Source organism: Anolis sagrei, chromosome 6 (genome assembly GCF_037176765.1).
Source record: "Anolis sagrei isolate rAnoSag1 chromosome 6, rAnoSag1.mat, whole genome shotgun sequence".
NCBI lineage: Eukaryota > Metazoa > Chordata > Lepidosauria > Squamata > Dactyloidae > Anolis > Anolis sagrei.
In genome coordinates this window covers 93,017,668-93,044,355 of record NC_090026.1, presented here as the reverse complement: position 1 = coordinate 93,044,355, position 26,688 = coordinate 93,017,668, and the positions used below count along the sequence as shown (strand labels likewise).

General features: G+C 38.9%; 1 protein-coding gene across 2 annotated transcripts in view; it reads right to left on the bottom strand.

Annotated features, from left to right (window-relative positions):
• The window catches only part of IGF2BP3 (insulin like growth factor 2 mRNA binding protein 3), a 92,354-nt gene that overhangs the window by 52,372 nt on the left and 13,294 nt on the right, over window positions 1–26,688 (bottom strand). The gene's annotated exons all lie outside the window — the stretch shown is intronic.

The following is a 26,688-nucleotide window of genomic DNA, read 5'->3' as shown; positions in this document are numbered from 1 at the left end:
TTGTTTAATTTACTGTTTAATGTATTGTTATAATGTGTTTTTAATTATTTTTAATGTATTTAATGTATTTTGGACTGTTTTACATGTTGATAGCATTGTATGGTGCTTGTGTGAGGCCACCCTGAGTCCCCCTTCGGGGGGAGAAAGGTAGGGTAGACATACTCGAAATAAATAAATAAATAAATAAATACACCAAGACAAACAAGGTTCCTGAATAGTCATATCCTTTGCTCCTTCTTATCTTTCTTTACCCAACACAGAATAAATACACCAATTCCCCATTCTCCTCTGAACTTGCAATCAAATTAGTCTCAATCCTGGTTAGTACTTGGATGTGAGACCACCAAGAAATGTTGTATTTCAGAGGAAGGTACTGGAAAAATAATCTCTTAAAACAACAGAGGGGAAACAAACAGGCACATAAAATCACTCTCAACAAAAGATTCCCCCCAGGCACTTCCAAGCCATTGAATGCTAATCAAGGTGATCAGCTGAAACATTCACACCCAGCCCCAGCAGACAAAAGTCCTTTGTCCCACCCTGGTCATTCCACAGATATATAAACCATTTTTTCCTACTTCCAACAGACCTCACTACCTCTGAGGATGCTTGCCATAGATGCAGGCGAAACGTCAGGAGAAAAATTGCCTCCAGAACATGGCCATATAGCCCGGAAAAACCTACAACAACCCAATCTCTTAAGCATTTCTTGCCTAAGAAAGTTCTATGAAATGCATGGGAGTGCCACAAATCAACAGGAATCTTAAAGGTACACACACGATTTTTGACCTCTTTGTCTGATGATGATAATAATAATAATTATTATTATTATTATTATGTTTATTTATATCCCTTTTCTCTCCATACAGAGACTCAAAGGTGCTAACAAAAGCATTGCAATACCACTTAGAATATACAAATATTAAAGCAGTATTAATCATCATTAGTATTAAAAATAATTCAGCTTAAATCCATAAAAGCAAATAAAATCACAGCACATAATCTTTAAAAACCTTTGTCTGTAAATACCTGTTTGAACAAAAAGGTTTTAACCTGCCACCGAAAGGACAGCAAAGAGGGGGACATTCTGGCTTCCCTGGGCAGGGAGTTCCAGAACCATGGGGCTGCCACTGAGAAGGTCCGTTCTCTTGTTCCCACCAACCAAGCTTGAGAAGGGCCTCTGAAGATCTCAGGGCCCAGGTAGGTTCATACAAGACCGTGCGGTCAGCCAAACAGCCTGGGCCTGAACCGTCTAGGTCAGGGGTCCTCAAACGAAGGCCCAGGGGCCAGATATGGCCCTCCAAGGTCATTTACCCGGCCCTCGGTCAGGGTCAAACTAAGTCTGAAACGACTTGAAAGCACAAAACAATAACAACAATCCTATCTCATCAGCCAAAAGCAGGCCCACACTTTCCATTGAAATACTAATAAGTTTATATTTGTTAAAATTGTTCTTAATTTTAATTATTGTATTATTATTAATTGTTACTTATTGTATTTTTAAGTGTTTTTTAAGTGTTATGTGCAGTGTGCATAGGAATTTCATTCATGGGTTTTTTTTCCAAATTATAATCCGGTCCTTCAACAGTTTGAGGGATTGTGACCTGGACCTCTGTTTAAAAAGTTTGAGGACCCTTGGTCTAGGTCTTTAAAGGTCATAAGTAACATTTTGAATTCTGCCCAGAAACACTGTTTTCCCAGTTTTTTTTTGTGGTAAAATTAGGTGCCTCGACATATACCCAAGTATATATGGTATGTGTAATGATGGCCCATGTTTTACTTCAATTCTCATCTAAAATATATTTCTAAAGATTTGATTCTTAAACTTAAACTTGTCTATAAGGATTTAATAAATGTTCAAAACTAGCTCTTTACTTTTAAGAGAATTACTTACACATTTATTTCACATGCAATGAAAGCCCTTGGTGATTTTAGTGATCTGTGTATATTTTGTGCAAACACAGTAATTGAAAGTAGGCTATTTTGATTATTCTGATTTTTCTTTGAACTGATCGGTTTGAAAGATTTTGCCTTTTGAAGGGAAAACAGAGAAATCCAATTCTATACACACGTTTCTTTCCATCTATCAAATTGTTTATATGCATCCTTATTTTTGAAGTTTGGATGTTGTTGAAAAAGACCGAGTTGACATACTTCTGGCCCTAGCAATCTTTCAGTTGAGCCAGATAGCTGACATTTAATGCTGACATTTAACTTCTAAACATATTTCTGAACTTAACTGGGTATTTATGAAAAAAGAAACCATATGGAAAGTTATTCTAAGTATTTCTCTAGTTGCACCCAGGTAATTGGATGATTTGCTTTAACAAACATTGTTAACTGAGAAAATAGAACTGCTTTCCAAGTTTTACTTGGAGACATTGTGCTGTTGCAAAAGAAAAATTTGGGGAGGGGAAAATTATAACAAAGAGACAACTTAATTTTTGCACACCATTTATTTTTTCTTAAATATTTAAGTATAATTTTATAGTTATGTTGTAAAGGATGCATTAATAATATTAACATTAATATTAAATAGCATTGCTATTAATAGAGATTTTTGGAAATCAAAATATGTGAATCTTGAAAACTTTTTTCCAAACCGCCAACACAAAGTTAATATAGTAGAAAGTAGAATCATTACAATTTTAGTCCAGAAAATTCTGTAGTAAGTTCTTGAGTGGGATGATTTTTTTTCCATGTCAGGAGCAACTTGAGAACTGCAAGTCGCTTCTGGTGTCAGAGAATTGCCCATCTGCAAGAACGTTGCCCAGGGGACCCCCGACCCCCCGATGTTTTACCATCCCGTAGGAAGCTTCTCTCATGTCCCCACATGAGAAGCTGGAGCTGACAGATGGAAGCTCCCTCCATTCCCTGGATTTGAACTGCAGACCTTTTGGTCAGCAGTCCTCCCGGCACATGGGTGCTACCAGGGGCTCCGAGTGGGATGATGCTATTTACAGTATCTGATAGGTAGCAGATTTGCATATGCTGTATATTGATTTTGGAATGGCATCTTCTGCTTCCACTATTTTAGTACTTGCATAATTTCTGTAGCTGTTTTAAGTTTCTAAGGCTGATGTAAAATGTAATGGTGGAAGACAGCATGCTTTGCCTCATTCCTAGACAGAAACTGAACTTCTACAACATGCCCATTAACCCATACTACAGATTGAGAGTCTTCCTTTTTTAATAGCAGTGACAACTGCTTTACCTACACTGCTCATTTTCAGCAGGGAAACAAAACATGGCCATTCCAGGTGGTTAAACATCTTAAGGACATCAAGAGATGGGATCATTACTGCAATTAAACCTAATTGCATGAATTACATTAAGATTTTTCTTATTGCATCTGCTAGATATCTTTCTAGCATAAATCTATACTAATATGCATAGATATAATTGGTCATAAATGCATTTATCCTATTAGTCAATATTTCGGTGAATTTTAAAATCTTGATTCAGCATACTGTATGCTGTCTGAGTAGTGCTGCTTCCTGGATTTGAAATTGTTTATTATTTTTGCCAATTTCCAGGAATCTGGGATTTTACTAGAAATAGGATCAATTGGGGTAGCATCAAGGAAATGTTCTAGTTCATTATTGAGGATCGCTTCAAGTGCATATTGAGTGATGTAAAAATATTTAAAACTATTGCTAATCTATTGAAGCAAAAAAAAATCAGTAAAATAATAGCCTTTAATAGAGTTATCCCTCCTTATCCATGGATTCTGTATCCATAGATTTAACCATCCATGAAATGAGAATTCTTAAAAATTCCATTACACAAACCTTGATATAAGGGACATTTGACATAAGGGACACCACTTTACTATACCACTGTTAACTCGCTGCCTTTCAGAACATGTGGAGTATGTGTGGCCTATTATTGGAAGGAATTTCCCACAGCAAGGACTATTCTGGGGGTTAGAAAATTATCCATGACACCATTGATCCCAGGTCTTTCCTACAAATTAAGGAAAACAGCTCTTTTCCTCTTAGGTTTATGTCGGTTTCTTATTGTAGAATCGACAACAATTGAAAAATCAGGGTGTTTTTTTTAAAAAAGCAAGAAAGAATGTCATCTCCTCAAAATAATGTCCTGTTTGACTACACAACAGCAAAGTGCTGGAACAAAACAAAATCAAGGTTTATTTTTTAGAAATACCCCTCCCTAATATTTTTAAGCTGCAGCTGGTTGAATCCATGGATACAGAAAGCTGATTCTAGTAATATCATACACCTTCTTGGTTTCCTAGGTATACAATGCTAGAATGACCATTCGCCTCCAAACTCAACCAGTTGTTTACCACTTGTTAGATCAGTCCCTAGTCTATATTATTTTCAAAGCTTGTCAACGAAAATACCCTACATGTTCTGAAAGGCAGTAAGTTAACCTTTACGCTAACACTGCTTGTTTTCCTTACTGTTGAATGCCAACTACCATGTGAGTGCATAAAATCTCTTCAGGCTCACGGCTGCTTTAAAACAATAATGCCCTGAGACTGAATGCCAGAGTTCTTCGTCTTGTCCATATTACAACTTTAGGAGAAGCAGTAGGTCAGTGTAGGATTCAGTAATGTCAAGGGATAAACTTTGGCTTAGGCAGGATAACTTTCATTCCATATTCTGACTATATACACCATATATTTTTCCTATTGAGAATTATGTTATGAAAAGTGCTTTCTTGTGAGGGTCAGTTCAATCATTTCTGATGCTATTTCTCTGTCTACTTCCTTGTCTTGTCTTAGGGGTTCTCGCTGATGTCCCTATCTGTTCTATATTTGACGTCTTCACTGGATCTGTCCATCCCCACTTCTCATTACATCAAGATCTCTGCCTGGATCAAGTCAGCATCTGCTGCTGTCCTCCCACCTTTAAACAAGTGGTTGTTTAGCACCCAAGCTCTCTCACTGGCTTCTCTGCGTCATGTTTCAGTCACAACATGGCATGGGAAATTTTTGCCAAATACAATACATCATGTGAGATGACAAACTACCCCAATGCAAAACACAATAGATTAGATGGGAGCAATTTTTTTGTTTGTGAAGGAAAACTACATTCAAGAAAACAAAGTCGGGAACACTCTGAATAGGCATGCCCAACAGGTGCGTTCTACATGCCAAATGCTGCCCAGAATGGCTATGAATGCAGCCTAAAACAAATGTGTAAACTTGCTTAAAACATTGTGATTCTTTTTGTAACTCAATTGCACAGTGCAAAATTTGTAGATGACAACGGAATGGAATGGAATAATCTGAGTATATTAAAGGTAAAGGTTTCCCCTGACATTAAGTCTAATCATGTCTGACTCTAAGGTGTGGTGCTCATCTCCATTTCTAAGCCGAAGAGCCCGCGTTGTCCATAGGCACCTCCAAGGTCGTGTGGCCAGCATGACTGCATGAAGCGCCGTTACTTTCCCACAGCAGAGACACGAGAGAAGCCTCCCAGCAGGATGGTATCACATCCAGGTGTCCCTTGGGCAACGTCTCTGTAGATGGCCAATTCTCTCACACCAGAAGCGACTTGCAATATGTTCTCAAGTCGCTTCCGACACGAGCAAATAAAAAAAAACCTTCCCACAGAAGCAGTACCTATTGATGTACACACATTTCCATGTTTTCAAACTGCTAGGTTGGCAAAAGTTGGGCCTAACAGTGGGAGCTCACCCAGCTCCTCAGATTCGAATCACCAGTCTTTCGGTTGGCAAATTCAGAAGCTGAGTGGTTAAACCCGCTGTGCCACCGCCTTCCGAGTATATTACATCCACAAATATCAGAGTAGTATCCATAATTTGAATTATAGTTGCAAACAGTTTTGTCAGAACAAAAAAAAACTGTTAAAGTAAACTAATAAAGAGTAAGAGAACTCTGTTGCAAAGTCACATACATTATGAAAATGAATTCAAATGTGTATTCTGTACTAAGCATAGCACCGCCATACATCATATGCTCTCACTATTTGTATGTACGCGTGGCTTCAGTTTTACAGTGGTGCGATCAAAGACCCTTCTTTTCCTTCCAAGGTGGCCCAAGGAAGCAAAAAGGTTGGACACCCCTGCTCTTGCAGTACAACACTGCAATATCAGTCCAGCAAGCTTGGTTCTGTGTGAATACTGCAATGCAATTGTGGGATACTAAAATATCCACTTTCATGGGATCATGGGAAGGAGAAACATTTCACTTCTACAATGACTACATAAAATTTAGCTCTATTTGCTGGAACAAGGGGTTAGATGACTTCTGCATTTTTTGATTTATAGTTGATCAAGTATATAAAAAACTTAAGAAAGCATCCTATTCAATATCATTATGACAAGTGGTTGTTAAAGATGTACAACTAATTTAAATATTTGGGTAAGATTACCAATACAAACTTAAATGAGATTTCTCTTAATCTTATATATCTTATGATTATTACAAACTATGGCAAAAGAGACAGTAACTATTCCGTTTGAGAGGAAATGCCATACTAGTGACATTTACCACCTCCAACACCTGTGACAAATTTCAACATAAGCTTTGCTACTTTCATGTCAGTTTTAGCAACCCTTTAAATACAGTCTGCAACCAGTTGGAAAATATCTGTAAAAGCTTTGCTGACTTCAAACACTAAAAGTTTTTGTTTGTTATACACAGTTAAGATTACATTTTTAAAAAGCAGTGCTATATTGAAGTGCACAAACCTTAAAGGTGGCTTACCTATCCAACTATGGCCTGCATTATGCCATTACTAAATACTGGTACCTAATAAACACACTAAATAGCTACCACTTTACATCATATCTGTGCATTCCAGAGAAAGAATTCTAGCAGATCTATAACAAAAGGTAGTTTATACTATTCAACATCAAATGTACAATGGGTGTTACATCTCCAGGTACTAATTTCTTCTACTAGAGTCTGAGCACAACACATAGGAGTAGCAATATAGGAGGCTAACTGTCTTGCCTAGACTGACCCATGCTCAACATACTCCATGACATCTATGAAGTTGTCCCAAATGAATGAAGTCGCACTGAAACAGGATGTCACTTTTTTTACTTTCACTTGTTTATGCATAGTATGATGATATGTGTGTATGTGTCTTCCAGTCCCGTTAACTTACAGCAACCCCATGAATTATATAGGGGATTTTTCAGACAAATAATATTCAGATGCATGTTTTCCAGTTCCTTCCTCTGCAATATAGACCACAGCACCTGCTATTTGTTGGTGGTCCTCCACCCCAAGTACTAACTAACCAGAGATGACTCTCCTTACTTTCCAAAATCAAAAGGGATCTGGTGCTTTTTAGAGTATTTAGGACATTAATATACAAAAAAAAAAAATCACAATGAGCCTTATAATAAAATCAACTTAAAGAAATACACAATGGCAATACTTTTATAAATTAAACATGTATTAAATAGTTCATCAATTAAATAGTACAATTATAAGACACATGCAGGCTGGATAAAGAAAACTCACAGAAGGGTTTTCAAAGGCATAGTGAACCCTAATGATGATGGATCTGGGCCACACTCGGCAGGCAGACCCAACATGCACAACTTTGAATACTAGTGAGATTTAGGGAAAATTGACCTTGAACGTTGGGAGTTGTAGTTCCCCTACATCCATAGAGCATTCTGAACCCAACCCATGATAGAGCTTGGCCAAATTTGGCACACGTAGGCAAGATGCCCAATTTTCAATGCCGGTGGTGTTTTTGGGGAATTGACCTTGAATTTTGGGAGTTATAGTTCACCTACATCCAGGAAACATTGTGAACCCAACCGACAATGGATATTGACCAAACTTAGCATCCAGACCCAACATGCCCAACTTTCAATACTGGTGGGGTTTAGGGAAATTGATGGGAGTTATAGTTCACCCACCCTTATACATTTTCTAATGGGACCAGTCATAAAACCCAAAAATAAATAATGACTAGTTCTAATTTTTATCATTACAAAATTCTTAACCCAGGCATCTCCATGAACCTAAGCTAGTACTTTTATAAATTAAACATATATTAAATAGTTCAGCAATTAAAAACCATTTTAAATAGTACAACTAAAAGATATGTGCAGAATGGATTTTTAAAAAGCACACAAGGGTTTTCAAATGCTCACCCTTCAACACGAGTTTTCTAATTTCAGCATGAGATAGCGGCTTTATCTTTTCCATCCTATTTTAAGTTCTTAAGATAATTATTTGGAAACACGCACGCGCGCATGCAAAAGATTTAAAACCCCATGCTGGGCACAGGGAAGCCTTTTTTTGCTTGCTGAATTATGGTCAAGACATCTTGGCCAGGATCCAAAGAGCTACTTTAGGCATGCCTAGTAGGATTGTTTCTGGTAGACTTTTTCCTTGAATAGATTCTCATCCATATCGTGCCTTTGACTCAGTTTCAGAATGAACTCCCTAGACAGCACCGTGTACCATCTTTTGAGAAACACAAACCCTGGAGCCCCCAAGGCACAAAGAACTAATTATGCTGTTCTGTGACATGCATTTGCCAGGATCTACATCTACCAGCCATACAACCATGGAACAGAAACATCACAAACGCTGTTCAAAACTTAACTGTAATAAATGTATGCCATTAGCGCTTTTATGCAAGGCCTTCAAACTGCTCTTCATACCTCTCAAACTAAAAGCTTGCATGCATAGTTTTACAATTCCTAACAAATGGGATTTAAATAAAGAAATCACAACTCTTATATCTGGTATTTAAATATTTATTTGCGCTTTTCTGTCCATCTTCATAATGAAATATTAACCTTAATTGACAGGATGGTTCAGGTGTTTGGAGATGAAATGCTGTAGATCCATGAATACTATTATCATCCTACTTCTATGCTTAATTCTGATTTTTAGTAAATTGGTTTATGTTCCATTTGCCACTTGTCTATGAGAACATTATGTACTCGTCTATAAATTGGCTTCATGTTGAGGGCAAATTTTGGGGCCAAAATTATGGATTTTGCTTTGACCTACTGTTAAGTTATGGATAAAAGTGAGGGAAATGTAATAAACAAATCTTTTCCTCTCCTTTTAAAAATGCATAATGGAAGCATATGTAGGAAGGCGAGGAACGGTTTATTTGAGGGGTTACGAGGGAAGGGTGGTGAATTGCATTGCTGACCTTAAAATGTCTACATCTATACAAATACAAGGAGGAAAGGAATATAAATGAGGGGAAAGAATGAGAATGCATCTGAAAGAAAAAGAGAGAGGAGAGAGCAAAGAAACAACCTGCCTCTATGATGGACAAAGGCAGTGACAGGAGGCAGAGGCCAGGAGCGCTTCCATCCCATTACCCCTCCCTTGCCAAACCAAAGGAGAAAAGGCAGGCCTCTCCCCTTCCGTGTCATAGTTTTTTGCCTGAAAAGAAAACCATTTTGGACATTTGAAGTGGAGCAGAGCAACGGTGGCCATATTTAATAAGGTCTTTTCTTGCATACGTCAGTTTCTCCACAGAGAGATTTCCTTGGCTATATTTAATATAACATTAACCCTGTTTATGCGCCAACTGCACCAACAGAGCAGAAATAATTCAGATGCTTGAAGCAGGCATTTAGGTAGAAACCGATCACAAAGGACATATTGGTCATCATAGGCGACAGGAATGTTGTGTGTGTGTGTTAAGAAAGACTTGAGAAACTGCAAGTCGCTTCTGGTGTGAGAGAATTGGCCATTGCCCAGGATACGCCTGGATGTTTTACCATTCTCTGGGAGACTTCTCTCATGTCCCTGAATGAGAAGCTGGAGCTGACTGATGGGAGCTCACTTCACTCCCCGGATTCAAATCGCCAACCTTTCAGTCAGCAGTCCTACCAGAACAAGGGTTTAACCCATTGCACCACACGGAAATATAAAAACAGGAGACAGATTAGAATCAAATACTATTCCAGAATTGAACCAGGATCAATAAATGAAGAAGGAGAATAGTTAGTCACAAGACCATTCTTCAGGCAATTTAACAAATTACGATGATATGTATGTAGACATCACCCTAGAGCCAATACAGAAATCAAACAGAATACACTATTAAAACAGAAGTTGGAAAAGCTTCATTCTTCTGCAAAAACAAGACCAGAAGTGGATTGTGATGCGTACTATGAATTCCTATTATATAAAAAGTAGCAGAAAGTTTTAGTACTAAATCAATCAATTTGCTCAAATATAATGCAATACACATCCTTCTCAATTTGAAGATTGCATAAGGAGCAACTTAGTATTACTAAGCATAACAAGATGGTGAAAACAGGAAAATCTGGACTGAAGCGAGGGAAGTATACAAAATTACTCATCTGCAGCAAGAAGAAAAAAGACTTCACTGGATGATTGATGAAACTCTTCAGAGAGTTGGGGACAAACAAGAAGAAAAGGAAAAGGTAACAGAAATGCATTATTGAATGCAAATGTATCAAAATGTTGTACAGAAGACAAACAGAAGTATTATACAAACAATGCAAAGGAACAGACCACAATAAAAAGTGAAAACAAAGAGAGCTCTTCCACAAGACCCCCAAATATTAAATGAGAAAAATTAAAGCAGGAGTGCTAAACAATCAAAAGGGGCACAATTATATTATTAGGACAAAATTAACACAATAGAAGCAATACCTGGAGTAATTATATAAAACATGTTAAATAATGAATCTTTTGTATTGTCGAAGGCTTTCATGGCTGGAATCACTCAGTTCTTGTGGGTTTTTTCGGGCTATATGGCCATGTTCTAGAGGCATTTCTCCTGATGTTTCGCCTGCATCTATGGCAAGCATCCTCAGAGGTGAGGTCTGCTGGAAATGGGAAAAAAGGGGTTTATATATCTGTGGATATATATCCACAAATATATGAACCCCTTTTTTCCCATTTCCAGCAGACCTCACCTCTGAGGATGCTTGCCATAGATGCAGGCGAAACGTCAGGAGAAATGCCTCTAGAACATGGCCATATAGCCCGAAAAAACCCACCAGAACTGAATGAATCTTTTGATGAAGGTTTTTTAAAAGCAAACTAGACTTGAGATAAATAAATCCTAATTTGTATGACCCAGCTCTCATGGATAACCAAGGCTTCTTTAATTGTGAACATATAGAATTTAGTGGCAAGAGCAAACACACAGTTCATATGGTTGACAGCTCTTCTTGAAAATAGCATTCCTTTTAGTGGATAGTATTCTCTATCAGCTACTGTTCTTTCACATCCTTTTCCAGTCACTAGAGCAGTGGTTCTCAACCTGTGAGTCCCCAGATGTTTTGGCCTTCAACTCACAGAAATCCTAAAAACTGGTAAACTGGCTGAGAATTATGGGAGCTGTAGGGGACACACAGGTTGAGAATCACTGCACTAGAGAGAGAGGCACAGAACAAGGTGGACAATGACAGCGGGTTCATTAATAGCTATGCAAATCACATCTAGAAATAAGCCTTAGCATCCCCTGCCCTCCCCCCCCCCCCCATGTTGGGCATTAACATCCTCTTTCTCTGATCTTAGTTTGTGGCAAACCAAAGTGCCTATTCATCTGAATTGTCCTGCACTACAGGATTTATAGCAGTGGTTCCCAACTTTTTGACCAGGGACCACTCTCCAATATTAGTCCACAAAGGGTTACGAATCAATTATTGATCAACTTTAGATTCAGTTTGGTTATTTGGGGTGCTGATTCAGAAAATTGCATCAGCTTTAGTTTCTGATACAGAACATATGCCATCCAGTAGTCACCATCGGCTCACCCTCAGAAAACCATATTTAATAATCTAGAGCTGATGTGGTCTATCCAATGCTGTTTTCTGAATCAGCACCTCAAATAACCCGAGAATCAGGCCTAAAACTGAAGACACCAAGGCACCTCCACGTCCAGGCACCACATGGAACGGCTCCGCTCAGGGGGAGGGAAGAGGAGGAAAAGCAGTAGTCAGGAGCCTTGTTGTCATGCCTTTTGTGGGTCGTCAGCCTCTTCCCTCCCAACATCCCTGTTGCCTTAGCACTACTAGAGGTTTTCACAAGATCAGTGGCTCTTGTTGCAACAGTGTCGTAACAGTGAGGCCGCGGACCATATTTTAGTTCTTGGAGACTACTGGTGATCCACAGACGACAGGTTGGGAACCACTGATCTATAGAAAACTATTTTTATTAAACATTTGTGGTTGCTTCTTAGCTTGTCAGTACAAACCAGTCAAAATTTGAGCTCATCACTACTCCTGATGAAGCTATATACAAGTAACACATGTTGAGCATCCTTTATTTGGAATTCTAAAATCCAAAATATCCAAAAATCTAAAACTGTCCACTTGGGGACTATGATAGTGACCCCTTTACTTTTTGAATGTTCAAATGTATACAAAGTTTGTTTCATGAACAAAATGATTAAAAATATTCTGATTAAAATTACCTTGAGGCTATATGTAAAAGTGGGATGTGAGGCAGAAATAAATGTGTTGCTTAGACTTGGGTTCCATCTCCAAGACATCTCCTTATGTACATACATGGAAATATATGTATTTCAAAATCTGAAAGAAATCCAAATCTCCTAAGCATTTCAGATAAGGAATACTCAACCTGTACATATTCTCATCATACTGCTCATATTTCAAAGAATTTGCTTCCCAAGATGTGTCACTGGGCATTAATTTCTATGGCTTTAGATTAGGGAATGTCACTGAGGATATGGCCATCAACAGCTACTAATTTGGATGGCTATGACTAGCATTCACGGTGAAAGCGAAATATAAAAGGGTTATTGATATCACAGCCTGTCCAGAGGCACCACTGCTGTTCACTGTAAGAAAAGGAAAGATGGATCTGTTGTTCTGATCCAAGAATCTCTTATGATCCTACACTTGCCCAGAAAAAAGAGGACATCTGTCTCCAGTGTCATCTGAGAGATAACCCAGTACCGCAGAGATAAGCCCTTTTCTCTCTCCCAAGTCTTGGCTAAGAAATAGAGACCACATATCCTTTCTGTGCCAGCTTTTGAGAGCTCACAGAGAATACTTTCTTATGCCATTGCTTTCTTAATCTGAGAAAAGGGTGGGAATTCCCCCTATCCTATCACCATGAACCCTTACCAAATAAGAACTGGCAATAGTTAGTATGAACAAGAAGAGGAGGTCTCTAAAACCAGTAAAGGAAGTCATTTGCAGAGTATATATTTTTTTCATTGCTCAATGGTCCTGCTGAATATAGCAGATAGAAGTACAGTGTGTTCCTTCGCTACTTCATGGTTCGCTTTTAGTGGACTCGCTGTTTTGCGGGTTTTTGAAAATATTAATAACAAATATAAAATATTTACATCCAGTGGAGGCCAGAGACCCCAGAAGTGCAGCGCCCTGAGGTGCAGCAGGGAAGGCCTGCCTCCCTGGCCTCCACAGACCCCAGAAGTGCAGCCACCTGAGGTGCGGCGGGGAAGGCTTGCTTCCCTGGCCTATTACTGCTTGCGTGGCTCTGGAGGCTCTGCAGGGGTCTGCGGACACCAGGGAGGAAGGCAGGCGTCCTTGGAATGGGCCGGGAGGCGGGTAAGGAAGAGCAGGTAAGAAAATAATATATAAAATAATGAATAAATATTAAAATTAATATGGTGTCCCTCCTTCACGGATTTTCGTGGAACCCCCGCAATAAGTGAGGGAACACTGTATTAGGGACCATAAAAAACTGATGACTAAATTCATGGTTTCAACATTAGTCATCTCCAATCCCCTCCACATTATATAGCCCTTTTGCTTGATTAAAGAGATTTGGAAAAGTTCAGTTCTGATATTTTAAGTTTCTGGAAGCCTTCGTTTGTTATTCTTCTATGAGGCTTCCCCCTATTACTCATGTTCTAAGCAAGGATCTCTTACACAGTATGGACACATACACAGCCCAATGACATCAACAATCTGGATTCATTTAGAAGCACGAGTGGACAACATTTCTCTTGGGAATTGCATTCCCTTGGAGTAAACAGTCAGAAGCCACAAGGTGGAGTTGAAGACAATGGATGCAAATAAATGAATAAAAAGACAGAGGATAGGATGGAATTTCTCTTTTTCTACCACCCTTTTTCTCTCCCTACAGCTAGATGCTGGAAGTGGGATGGGTCCAAACCGATGTCTTTTAGAGGTATTTTGAAATTATGCAGATACAGACTGTCTACCTCTGACTGAGACAAGTATAATCAAGACTATTCTAAAAGGCTTGGGAGCCCAGTACATGAAGGTACACCCTCCCCACTTACAGTTAACTTGCCAGAGTACCTCAGATTGCCAGAGCGTCTCTCCTCTGTCACACCAATAGTAACAATACACTACAATAGGGCAAAGTAGATGGCCTTGTTTGCCGTAACATCTCAGTATGAAACAGTCTTTCCTTGGAAGTACGGTAGCCTTGTTGTCGGCTTCATTTTGGCCTCATATTAAAAAATGACTTTGTATGAAAGCTTTTTGGTTTCTAACAATTTTATCCAAGGTGTGCAATGTTTCAAACTATTTTAACTAGTTGTAAAAAAATTTAACATTTAGATAATTTAAAATAGGAGTCGCCAAACTAAGGTCTGTGGGTAGAATGTGGCCCGCCAAGGTCTTTCCCCTCACCCCACATAGCCAATGAATGCATGAAGTGGCAGCAGCAAGTACACATGCATGTTGAGGGTGAGTGAGTGTGAGTGGTGGCGGATGTGATGGCGGGCAGTTAGGGGGAGTGAATGTGAGCAGCGGTGGCAGTAACGTGTGTGCAGCAATGGGTGTGTGAAACAGCCGACGCACACACACACGCACAGCCAGCACGTGCACAAAGCTTATGCACCTGTGTACGCACTCACACACAGTTAAAGTCTAGCCCTTCAACAGAAAGTGGAACCATAAACCCACCCTCCACTTTTGGAGAATCTTGGTTTAAATTATAATTTATTATTTCAAAATAGGAGCCACGGTGGCATAGTGGGTTATACCCTTGTGCTGGCTGAACTGCTGACCTGAAGGTCAGAGGTTAAAATCTGCGAGATGGAGTGAGCTCCTGTCTGTCAGGCCCAGCTTCTCATGCGGGGACATGAGAGAAGCCTCCCACAGGATGGGCACACATCCAGGCATCCCCTGGGCAATGTCCTTGCAGATGGCCAATTCTCTCATGCCAGAAGCGGCTTGCAGCATATTCACATTTCGCTTCTGACACGATAAAAAAATCAAAATCTAATTTACCTCAATACAGTGTTCCCTTACTTATCGTGAGGGTTCTATTCCAGGACCACCCATGATAAGTGAACATCTGCGAAGTAGGGATGCCATATTAATTTTAATATTTATACATTATTTTATAGATTTTATATATTATTTTTTTACCCATGCTTCCTTACCTGCCCCCAGGCCCATCCCAAGGGTACCTGCCTGCCTCCCTGCAGGGCCTCTGGAGCCACGCAGGTGGCAGCAGGCCAGGGAGGCAAGCCTTCCTTGTCGAGCCTCTGGCCACCACACTTCCGGAGTCCCTGGCCTCCACTGGACATAAATATTTAATATTTTTATTAAAATTTTCAAAAACTCGCAAAATAGTGAGTCCACTAAAATCAAACTCCAAAGTAGCGAGGGAACACTGTCGTTTTAATATATTTTGTTGCATACCACCCTGAAATCTTTTAGTGAAAGACCATAAGTGTTTTAATAAATAAGTATACATTCCAATACAAGGTTAGTTTTTCAAAATCCTAGGATCGCCTTTTAAACTAGGAGGAAGGCTACACATATGTAATTCTACACAAAAAATGCCATCTCGTTTACCACTACACATGATTCATTTAAAAAAACATGCTCAGCGCATATATCTAATACCTTGGCATAAAAAAAAAATCTTGACATTATCTATGCAAATAGGTGAATCCAGTATGCCTTCATTTAATGCTCAGGTCTTAACAACAAGGACAAATTGTGCTACTTATTTATTTACTTCATTTCTACTCCCCCTTTCTCGAGCCCGGAGGGGACTCAAGGTGGCTTACACATCCGGCAAAAATGTAATACCACACAGATAAACAATAAAACACACCTCATCAAAATATAAAACAATCTAAACATATATGCAATTAAAATACATATCAATGTTTTTCACTTCAAGTCCTTTCTGTGAAAAACACTTTTTAAAAAAAGGCTAAATATGAAGCGTCTCATTTCTATATATGTGCATAGATACACAAGCAAGTAATTCTGGTGTACAAGCTGCAGTGCATATATTATTATTTTTCCTTTTAATAGCAACCCTGCACACCATTCTGCATTGGTGGTCCCTTAATCTTTTCAGAGCATTATCCAGGGGGCAAGAAGGGGGGTAAAGATGTGAAAACCCTCCCTATGTGCCAAAATTATGGTCACAGAATCAAATTGTAAGAGGTTTTTTCCCTTATAAGTAAAGGCAGATGAATACTAGTTTTAATAAATAGCTAAATGCACCTTTAAGAATAAAACAATGCTTACAGTACAGGGTTAGTCAAAATGCATAGGCCAATAAGCCATTCAATTGAATGGCTTATTGGCCTATGCATTTTGACTAACCCTGTACATCTGTTTGGCTAGTCAATGAATAAAGACAAAACCATCAACGGCTGTACTATGTGCCAAGGCATTACATTTCAGTATATATTATTTATGGGCATCTTAAAATTAGTGTAAAGTAAATTAGAAAACATTGGCTGATGTGTATGGATTTTAAAGTCCGGATTTCAACCACAGCTGTCCCTTGTGAAGAGGACTGTTTAGTTTGAAAGCATATCCTCCACGTGTCTCCTGTTTCAGTTAATGTACTGAGAGCATAATCTGGACTATGTAATGAAGTATCTCAAAACAACAACTGCAATATAACTTGATAATAAATCATTTTTCGTCTGAGGCTCCGATATCCCAGCACTTTCCAGCATTATTCTTGGGCAGCGGCAGCAGCGCTTCATCTTACACTGACCGGGGAAAGGCTAATAAACTGAGAAAGTCCCACAGCTGCTGAGTGGCCCCATGTATAGACTATTATTCCAATTTTACAGATGAGGAAGCAAGGCTGAGAGATACTGGCTGGCAACATGAAACCCCACACAAGAGCCACCCAAATTCTTGATCTCCCCATGACAACCGATTATCTTGGATGCTGATCCAATATCTGCCAATGTGGCAAACCAAGGAAAAATTCCACAGCCATTTTGGCTTTGGTGACCACCACCCCCCCCCTCCTCGCCCCTCCTTCAGGCAAATCTATTTTCCTGCTGTGAAATAGTCTATGTAAAGTTACAAGCATTACTTGTGCTGCATCAATGTACACAGTACCAAGTTTTTTTAAAAAAACCTTGGAATCCGAAGTCAAAAGGTTCTGCAGGCACATAAGAAGCATAACTTCAATGAATTAACAGGATTTACTTTTAATTCACAGACATGTTTAATGCTCTGTATGGTTGATATTTTAATTTGCAATGTTACCATATCTAGCTTTGTCTACGAAGCAGCTGACATGGCATGTGGTCTGATTTAATCCAAGTATTGTAGACAGAACTGAAGCTGCAAAATACACTCACCTAGGTATCTACAGGAACTATTTTCAAATAAATACACTTATAATGAGACTTTTTTCGTGTCAGGAGCGACTTGAGAAATTGCATGTCTCATCTGGTAGGAGAGAATTGGTCGTCTGCAAAGATGTTGCCCAGGGGTCGCCTGGATGTTTTTGATGTTTTACCATCCTTGTAGAAGGCTTCTCTCATGTCTCCACATGGGGAGCTGGAGCTGACAGAAGGAGCTCATCCATGCTCTCCCCGGATTCAAACCTCCAACCTGCCAGCACAAGGGTTTAACCCACTGTGTCACCGAGGGCTCCTATGAGACTACAAACCTGCTTAAACCAAAATGATCCAAATTAACTATTATCTGGATTGTAATTTTAGTTCACCATTATTAAATAATATTTAGGAAGTTTTTTTGGACATCATATATATCAGGTACAACTTAATTTTTTTTCCTGGCTGACTCTTATTAAATTTTAATTGAATTCCTAGTTTTTGGATAGTTGTTGTCCATCATGATCCAGCTAAATTGGACCAACTTTAAGTCACAATAATTTTAATGGCAGCGATACAAACATATGCTTAGGTCACTTCTACCGAAATCAGTGGGATTTAAAGAGTCCTAATTTTGAATGGACTTCATTTCTGTTTCCAATTCCAGCTGTACACCTCCTGCCACGGAGCCCCCGGTGGCGCAATGGGTTAAATCCTTGTGCCAGCAGGACAGAAGACTGACAGGTCGGAGGTTCGAATCCAGGGAGAGCGTGGATGAGCTCCCTCTGTCAGCTCCAGCTCCCCATGCAGGGACATGAGAGAGGCTTCCCGCAAGGATGGTAAAACATCAAAACATCTGGGCGTCTACTGGGCAACATCCTTGCCCGATGGCCAATTCTCTCACACCAGAAGCGACTTGCAGTCTCTCAAGTCGCTCCTGACACGAAAAAATACCCTCCTGCCACCTATTAACTGGTATTTTGTTTTAATAAAATAAATAAAAAGTGCTTCTCTGTTCTTAAATAACACACTGTTTAAAAGATAATATCTTTTAACACCCTAAATACTACTACATTTTAACAATCGTGCAACAAGTTTCTACAACATACAGTATCTACCCTTATCATAAGTACTGGAAAGGTGTATGCTTCAAAGTTCACCAAGGACATTCAATAAGCATTGTAAGTGAACATCAAGGTTATTTAATTAGGATTTTTGGCCCTATGCTGACACCAGGATCAAGAGATTCATGCCAACCAGAAGAAACTTCAATACTTGCCTCCAGGGGCAAACCAAGAATGGGCAACGTGGAAGCCCCTGAACAGACTCAGAAGTGGAGTAGGCAGATCAAAAGATAACCTGACAAAATCCTCCACCTTGTGCGACTGTGGAGAACAAACAACTCCACATCTGCATGCTTGTCCACAATGCCCTGCCTCATGTACAGAGGAAGAATTGTTTAAAGCTATAAACAATGTGGTCGCCATTGCCCATTTTTTGTCAAAGAATATTTAGCTGCTTGTCCTCTTTCTATTTCTATCAGTTTTATGCTTATTTATGAAATGCTTTTGATATGAAATAAATAAGGCATACAAAACAGAATGGAGTTTTTAATACAAATGCAACTTTATTGCTAGTATAACTAAAACCCTAGGTTTCACTTTATAACAAACCAGGCGTTTCAAAATCAAACAAAAACTATTGTGCCATTTAATGCTGTGGACACTATAATTTTAAAACAGTGGAACTGCACTGAAGAATGATTTAGTGATTTTTTTACAGCAAATAAATATATCTGGGTAAACAAATAACTAGGTGATTGTATGGCTTTACTTTCAAACCACCTTAGAGGCAGAACTGAAATATGTAATATAAAATTTATCTCAACCAGAATGTAGTAGAGCAGAACAAGGAAAAAACTCTGACAAATAGTTTAAACCATGCAGAAAAAAATAGTACAGCTAATTAATGGTATAGAGTTATTTAATTATAACAATCTAAGACTACATTTTTATGCAATTAACAGAAGAAACACAATGCAATGGATGTCTTTGTTTTCTTTATTGTAGTAATTATGCAACAACAACAACAATTTTATTCTTGTATCCCACCATCATTTCCCCGAAGAGACTTGAGACTCAAGGTGCCCAAAAACAAAACATAAAATAAAACACAGTATAAAATACAATAAAGAAAACACATACGCGTGTAAAACAACAACTAAGACTCTATAAAACTGCGCTCATCAACCAATGGCAATAAGCTAATGACAAACTTTTATTTTCTAAAAAGCTTCCAAGTGTTTAATAACATATAACATGTTAAAAAAGTAAATCTTGATTAAACAATTTCATTGGAAGTAAGAATAAAATCAATATTTAAATTGGCAAATATATATTTTCATTAGTATTGTTTGCAAATTTATCCTATTTCCAATACACCCAGCAGCCTCAAAATGTGCTGAATAAAATATCAAGTATTTTGAGATCTGGTTGGTACCATTCTTAAATCAATCCTGACCAAAACAATCAATGTTGTGTTGTTTTACATGAAATTATGGTTCCTGCCACAAACTAAAAGCTAAATCTGCTGAAGTGCCAGAGAAAAAGTGAGATATAAATTGAAAACACAAAGGGGAAAAAGCAACTCAGTACTAGATTTCTACAGTCATTGAAACAACTGAAGAAAAGGTGACTTAGTACCCCCCCAACTGTGGTCTCATTTCCTCTACAGGTAAAAATATCTCCCAGAAATGTTTCCAACGTTAATCCTATTTTATATGTAATTCCCAGTTGCCTACTGATGTGTGAGCATCACACCTCTATACACATCCACACTGTTAATCCATTTTTCCCCTGGAAAAGGATATATGACATATTGGCATCCCTAGAACATTTTTTTTAAAAAAAACATAGTATTTGTTTTCCCAGAATAAATAGTGGTGTGTGTGTGTGTGTATTCTGGGGAATAATGCAGAAACACAAGGAAAGCCATGGAAAACAGGTTTGAGACCCAGAATGATTTCTACACTGAAAAAAATAATGTAGTTTGTCACACGAAGAAACTCTTATTACTTGACAGTGGTTAGAATCTGCTACACCTATTAGACTGGTGTGTATGCGCACTATAGAGTTAAAGCAGTTTGACACCATTTAACTACTATGGTTCAATGCTACAGAATCATGGGTATTGTAGTTTGATAAGGACTATAGCAGTTGTTCTCTACCTACACATCTACACATGTTAGACTGGTGTGTATGCACACTATAGAGTTAAAGCAGTTTGACACCATTTTAACTACTATGGTTCAATGCTACAGAATCATGGGTATTGTAGTTTGATAAGGACTATAGCAGTTGTTCTCAACCTGTGGGTCCCCAGATGTTTTGGTCTTCAACTCCCAGAAATCCTAACAGCTGTTAAACCGGCTGGGATTTCTGGGAGTTGTAGGGCAAAACACCTAGAAACCCACAAGTTGAGAACCACTGGTCTATAGCCTTCTTTACCCAAGAGTGTTGGTGCCTCACCAACCTACAACTCCCATGACTCCATAGCCTTAAGTCATGGCAGTTAAAGTGGTGTCAAGCTGCTTTGATTCTACAGTGCAGATGCACTCCTTGTCTAATATGTGCAGTAGATTCTGGTAAAACAGGAGGTGTCATTTTTAAAAAATCACAGAAAGAGGCATTATCTGTTATTATGCTATCTCTTTAGAGTATGTGTAAAAAGGTGTCAATCAAGAAAACCTATGTAAATTACAGCTTACCGTTGAGAAATCTACATAATTTTTAAAGTAGTTTTAATTTTGTAGCACTGGTTATGCATATTACATCCTGAACAGTTCTAGCAGCAGCCAACATGTATATGCATTAAAGAGGTTTTAATCTCATATATCTCCAAAAGAAAATAAAGTCTAATTCACATTATTGAGTCCCGAAATAATTATAAAACAGCACTCACTGCAAGCAAGAATACACAAAGGCTACAGATATCATGATAAACCAAGATTTATCGTAAAACGATACAGGGTTGTTCTATGCCATTGCTCATTTGCACCTCTCTCCTCTTATGGCTTAGTCTTGCGATCAGGCACTACCTTCTGGTATAGATAAATAGAAGTTTAGCAAATCATCCTAATCCTAAACGATAACCAAGATAAACTATGCCTTGTTAAAATAAGCCCATTCCACCATTTGGTTGATTTAGACCAGGCATGGACAAACTTTGGCCCTCCAGGTGTTTAGGAACTCCCACATTCCTAAAAGCCGGAACTATGGGAGTTGGAATCCAAAACAGCTGGAGGGCCGAAGATTGCCCATGCCTGGTTCAGACAATATGACAAGCCATGTTCAAAATGGAAGTGAAAACTTCTTTAAAGTAGTACACTCCACTGATCTGAAAGTTCAGTGGATGTTACTCTTAATGAGACATGCCGCATTGTCACAGGATGTCTACACTCTACACTGCTGGAGAAATTATACTGTTTATCAAGTATTGCACCACTTGACATCCACCGGGAAGTAGCAGCCAGTAATGAAAGGACCAAGACATTGACATCTCCGACCAATCCTCTGTTTGGATATCAGCCAGCATGCCAACATCTTAAATAAAAAAAATAGCTTTCTAATATCTACAGAGATACTCACAAGAACACCTCAGGAAGCAAGAGTCCAAAAGTGGCAGGCTAAAAATCCAGAACCTCAATCAGTGGCTGATATCGGATGAGAGACTCCCTCCTGAGCACACAAAAGACTGGGTGACTTGGAAGGCACTGAACAGACTGTGCTCTGGCACCACAAGATGCAGAGCCAGCCTTAAGAAATGGGGCTACAAAGTGGAGTCCACGACATGCGAGTATGGAGAAGAGCAAACCACAGACCACCTACTACAATGAAATCTAAGCATTGACACATGCATAATGGAGGAGCTTCTCACAGCGACACAGTAAATAAATAAATCTGAAAGTTTCTGCATAATTCTTTAAAAATGTTTATGAATAAGAGCTCTCTAGTTTCTGGAGATAAAATACACAAGTATGTTGTCTTATTGCAAAATGATATCTACGATAGGGATCCAGGACATTCTTTAAATCGGTACTTCTCAATTTATCTGACACAGCAGACTGGCATTTCCCCTCAATGTGCCATGAACTGATGCCATATCTATGCCCTCAACTCTTAACTGTCTCTTCTTCCAAAAACTTGCCACAAACCAAATGGATCACAGACTAATCCACTGACCTGCCCATGGACTACCCTTTCAAGTTGCACTCATTCATCTCAACTACACGCCGATCCAGATTTTTCATGTTCTTAACTAAGCTACATGAACTGAAATCCAGCTTTAAACATACAACATTATGTCATTTCTCTTCCTAGAATTAGAGGGCTGTTACGGCAGTATGAAGGAAGCAATTAAAAGTTTCACTCTAAAACGATGCATGAAAGTCTCAAGGGTTGTTTTTTCTTTACGATGTAGAAAAGCTTCTCTAACAGCCACCCACATTTTCTTCGTCATTTTAACGCATTCATTGTGATTTTCTTTCTCTAGTCTGGTTTACATGATGGTTATTCTATGTTTGTGTGCCACCAAATATTGAAAAAAAAAATCAAAGCGCACAGAGTAAAAATACAAAGTATGTTTTTCTAAACCTCTTGCACAGCCGCAGAAAGAAGGGGTATCTTATTCAAAATGTTTAATTTGCTCCAGAAAAGGAACAAATTCTAAAGACAAGGAGTTGTCATCAAAAGTGTTCACTAACACTATCTCTAACCCAGGCATGGGCAAACTTGGGCCCTCCAGGTGTTTTGGACTTCAACTCCCATTATTCCTAACAGCCTCAGGCCCTTTCCTTTTCCCCCTCAGCCGCTAAGCTGTTTTGAGTAAATTTGAGTAAATCAATAGGTACCACTTCTGCGGGAAGGTAACGGCGCTCCATCCAGTCATGCTGGCAACATGACCTTGGAAGGTGTCTGCTACGGAAAACACTGGCTCTTTGGCTTAGAAATGGAGGTGAGCACCACCATCCTGAGTCGGACACGACTAGACTTAATGTCAAGGGGAAACCTTTACCTTTATGAACTTATAAGATTTTGGTACCTCTGTATATATCTCATTCAAACTATAAACAATAAACCATAAAATAAAATCTTATTTTTATGAAATGAAGCCAAATTTACATAGGATGGAAAACCATGTTTATTTTTGTAAACTCCCACTTAATGCCAGCGGAAACCTTTACCTTTACTTTACTTAGGGTACTGCTTGGGTAAGAAAAATATAAACCTGCTTCAACCAACTGGCAATAACTATCCTAGAGAAATTTTCTGTAATACATTTTGCACTAAACAGTTTTTACTGAAATTTCTTTTGCAGTCTTTTCAGAGCTGATATATTGGACTTTACCTTACAGCTCAGAATTAGCATCTACGTTTCGACAGAGCTAAATGAAATAATAAGTTATCAATATGAATCTGGTTTAATATTGAAGTCTACATCTTCTAGAGGAGCCACATTCTAAAAATGTATCTACTTTTGTTCTGGAGCACTCTGGTTTGACCCCAATACAGTTCAATCCATTCTAACAGATTAGGAGAAAACTTTTTTACTAAAGAGCAAGAATCAACAGGAAATAAACTTTCAAAATCAACATAACCTTGATAAATTGGAAAATTCTGGGGAGTATTCTTAAGGTAAGCACCAAAATCTACACCTAAATAAAACATATACAATCATTAGTAGGAAGCACTATACCAAACTGAAGACAGGATGAGGGAACTGAGAAGTTGCTGTCCAAAAGTCCATCGACTCCAGTTGTACCAAGAAGTGACAAAGGCCCTTCCACACAACTAAATAGAATCCCACATTTTCTGCTTTGAATTAGAATATATGGCAGTGTGGACTCAGATAACCCAGTTGAAAGCAGATAATTGTAGGATTTTCTGCCTTGATATTCTGGGTTATATGGCTGTGTGGAAGGACCCAACGCGACTCATAAGACAACAGGACTGAAACAGCTACACACTCTCCGCAATATCTGCTAATTCAAGGAATACCTCTGAAAATTGGAGGTACCGCTGCTGATAGCAACCACAAGACCTGTTTAATTTTTAACAAAGGTCTCTATGCAAGCAGCCATCACAGAATTCCTAAGCTATGCTTTATCTTGAATCTACTACTAATCAATTCTAACAGATGATTCTATACACAGAGGTCTGATAGAGGTAATTTAAGATTGGTGGTGAGACTTTAATTTACCCAAAGTCTTCCGAGATTGACTCTTTTAGCTCCTCCATTCATATTTGCCAAAAAGATATGACATAATTTTTTCTTTTCAAAAAGGTTATGAATGCCATTTTTCCAAAAAGGGGAAAGTGACATTTCAAGTCTTGATAATCAAAATAATAGAAGAGGACTAAGAAAGCAAGAAGAGTTTCCCACACAACTTTTCTCCCAAACTCTGGAATCCAAGTCTGTAGTTTGTGCATTGGTCTTCTACTGCTATAGAAAGTGTGCTTTCAGTTGTCTGAGCCTGGCAAGCTGGCGCAAAACAAAAGTCCAGCTTTTGCCTAAGGAAGAGGTGGTTTCAGGAGACACGTACCTTGCTAAACTGAACATTTTATCAGTAAATTTGTCCATCTGCAAGGATAGCCCCACTATGCAACTGTAGCAAATGTGGAATCTCCAAAAGCAATCCAGAAGAAGATTCTCCAAGGCTGTAGCAGAGCTTTCCAACTCACAAGTTAAAAGCGAGTGGAGAGAAGAAACCGGTCTCGATGGAAGTTTGCCCTGAAACTTGCTTCTGTTCTGGCTTAATAGGAAAGCTGCCAGAGGGGAATGAGCTCTGCGCCTTGAAATCAGTGGATTATCATGGCTTGCTGTATTCATTCCCAAGACAAATCCCTGTACAGTAATGGCTTTGGGACTAAACTGGGGGGGAGAGGTGGGGCCAGAATGGGACTCACATTTAATTCATTGGGCCCTTTGCGGGAACAGCAGCAAGTACTATGAGTCTTTTAGTCAACCAAAATATGAGAAATGTAAGAAAATTGGAAGATTAAAATGTTTATTTCTTGATAGGTTATTCCCCCTTCAATAATATTTGATTGCAGATCTATACTGGTTTTACCACCTATTTTCTTTTCCTAGCAATTCATAAGAGTGAATTAACTTTCATTACCACAGAACTGAAGCCCCTTGTGGCGCAGTGGGTTAAATCCCTGTGCCGGCAGGACTGAAGACCAACAGATCGCAGGTTCAAATCCAGGGAGAGGCGGATGAGCTCCCTCTATCAGCTCCAGCTCCTCATGCAGGGACATGAGAGAAGCCTCCCACAAGGATGATAAAAACATCAAATCATCTGGGCATCCCCTGGGCAATGTCCTTGCAGACGGCCAATTCTCTCACACCAGAAGCGACTTGCAGTTTCTCAAGTCACTCCTGACACGACAAAAAAAACAAAAACAAAATACACACAACAAAACAAAACAAATCACAGAACTTTCTGTAATTTCACTACCAGCCCATGGACTTCCAGTAATTTCACTAAGTCCTTCTTTCCTTTCATCTCAAGATCCCTTTTCTGGGAAATCACAAACAATTTAGACCCCCATCACTGACGTAAAGAACTTTCCTCGTCAAGCAATGTCTGATTACAGTTTTTAGATTGTTGTAATGTTATGTTAATTATATTGTTGGTTTTTCAAAGCGTACGTTTTGGTTACATAAACTGCTTTCAAGCACATTGCATGGGTATTTTGATTTCATAAACGGCTTGCAGGTAACAAGGTCCTGAACCTTTGCTACAGAGTGCACAGAGCCATGTACATTAGCTAAACTACCATGAATGTAGCATCTCCCCCAGTCCTAGAAAACACAATGTGTCCAGTCTGGGCAGCCAAAGCAGGCTGATGTTTCTTCTAAACAGGATACTGCAAGAGAGATAGTTATAAGCATTATCCCCTACATATCTAACTGCTGCAAATGGTCAGCAAAATAAAACAACACTGGGTTGTTTTAGATTTTTCAGGCTGTATGGCTATGTTCTATAAGTATTTTCTCCTGACGTTTCGCCTGCATCTATGACAGGCATCCTGAGAGGTTGTGAGGTCTGTTGGAAACTAGGAAAATTGGGTTTATGTATCTGTGGAGGTAGGTGTGAATGTTTCAATTGGCCACCTTGATTAGCATTTGATGG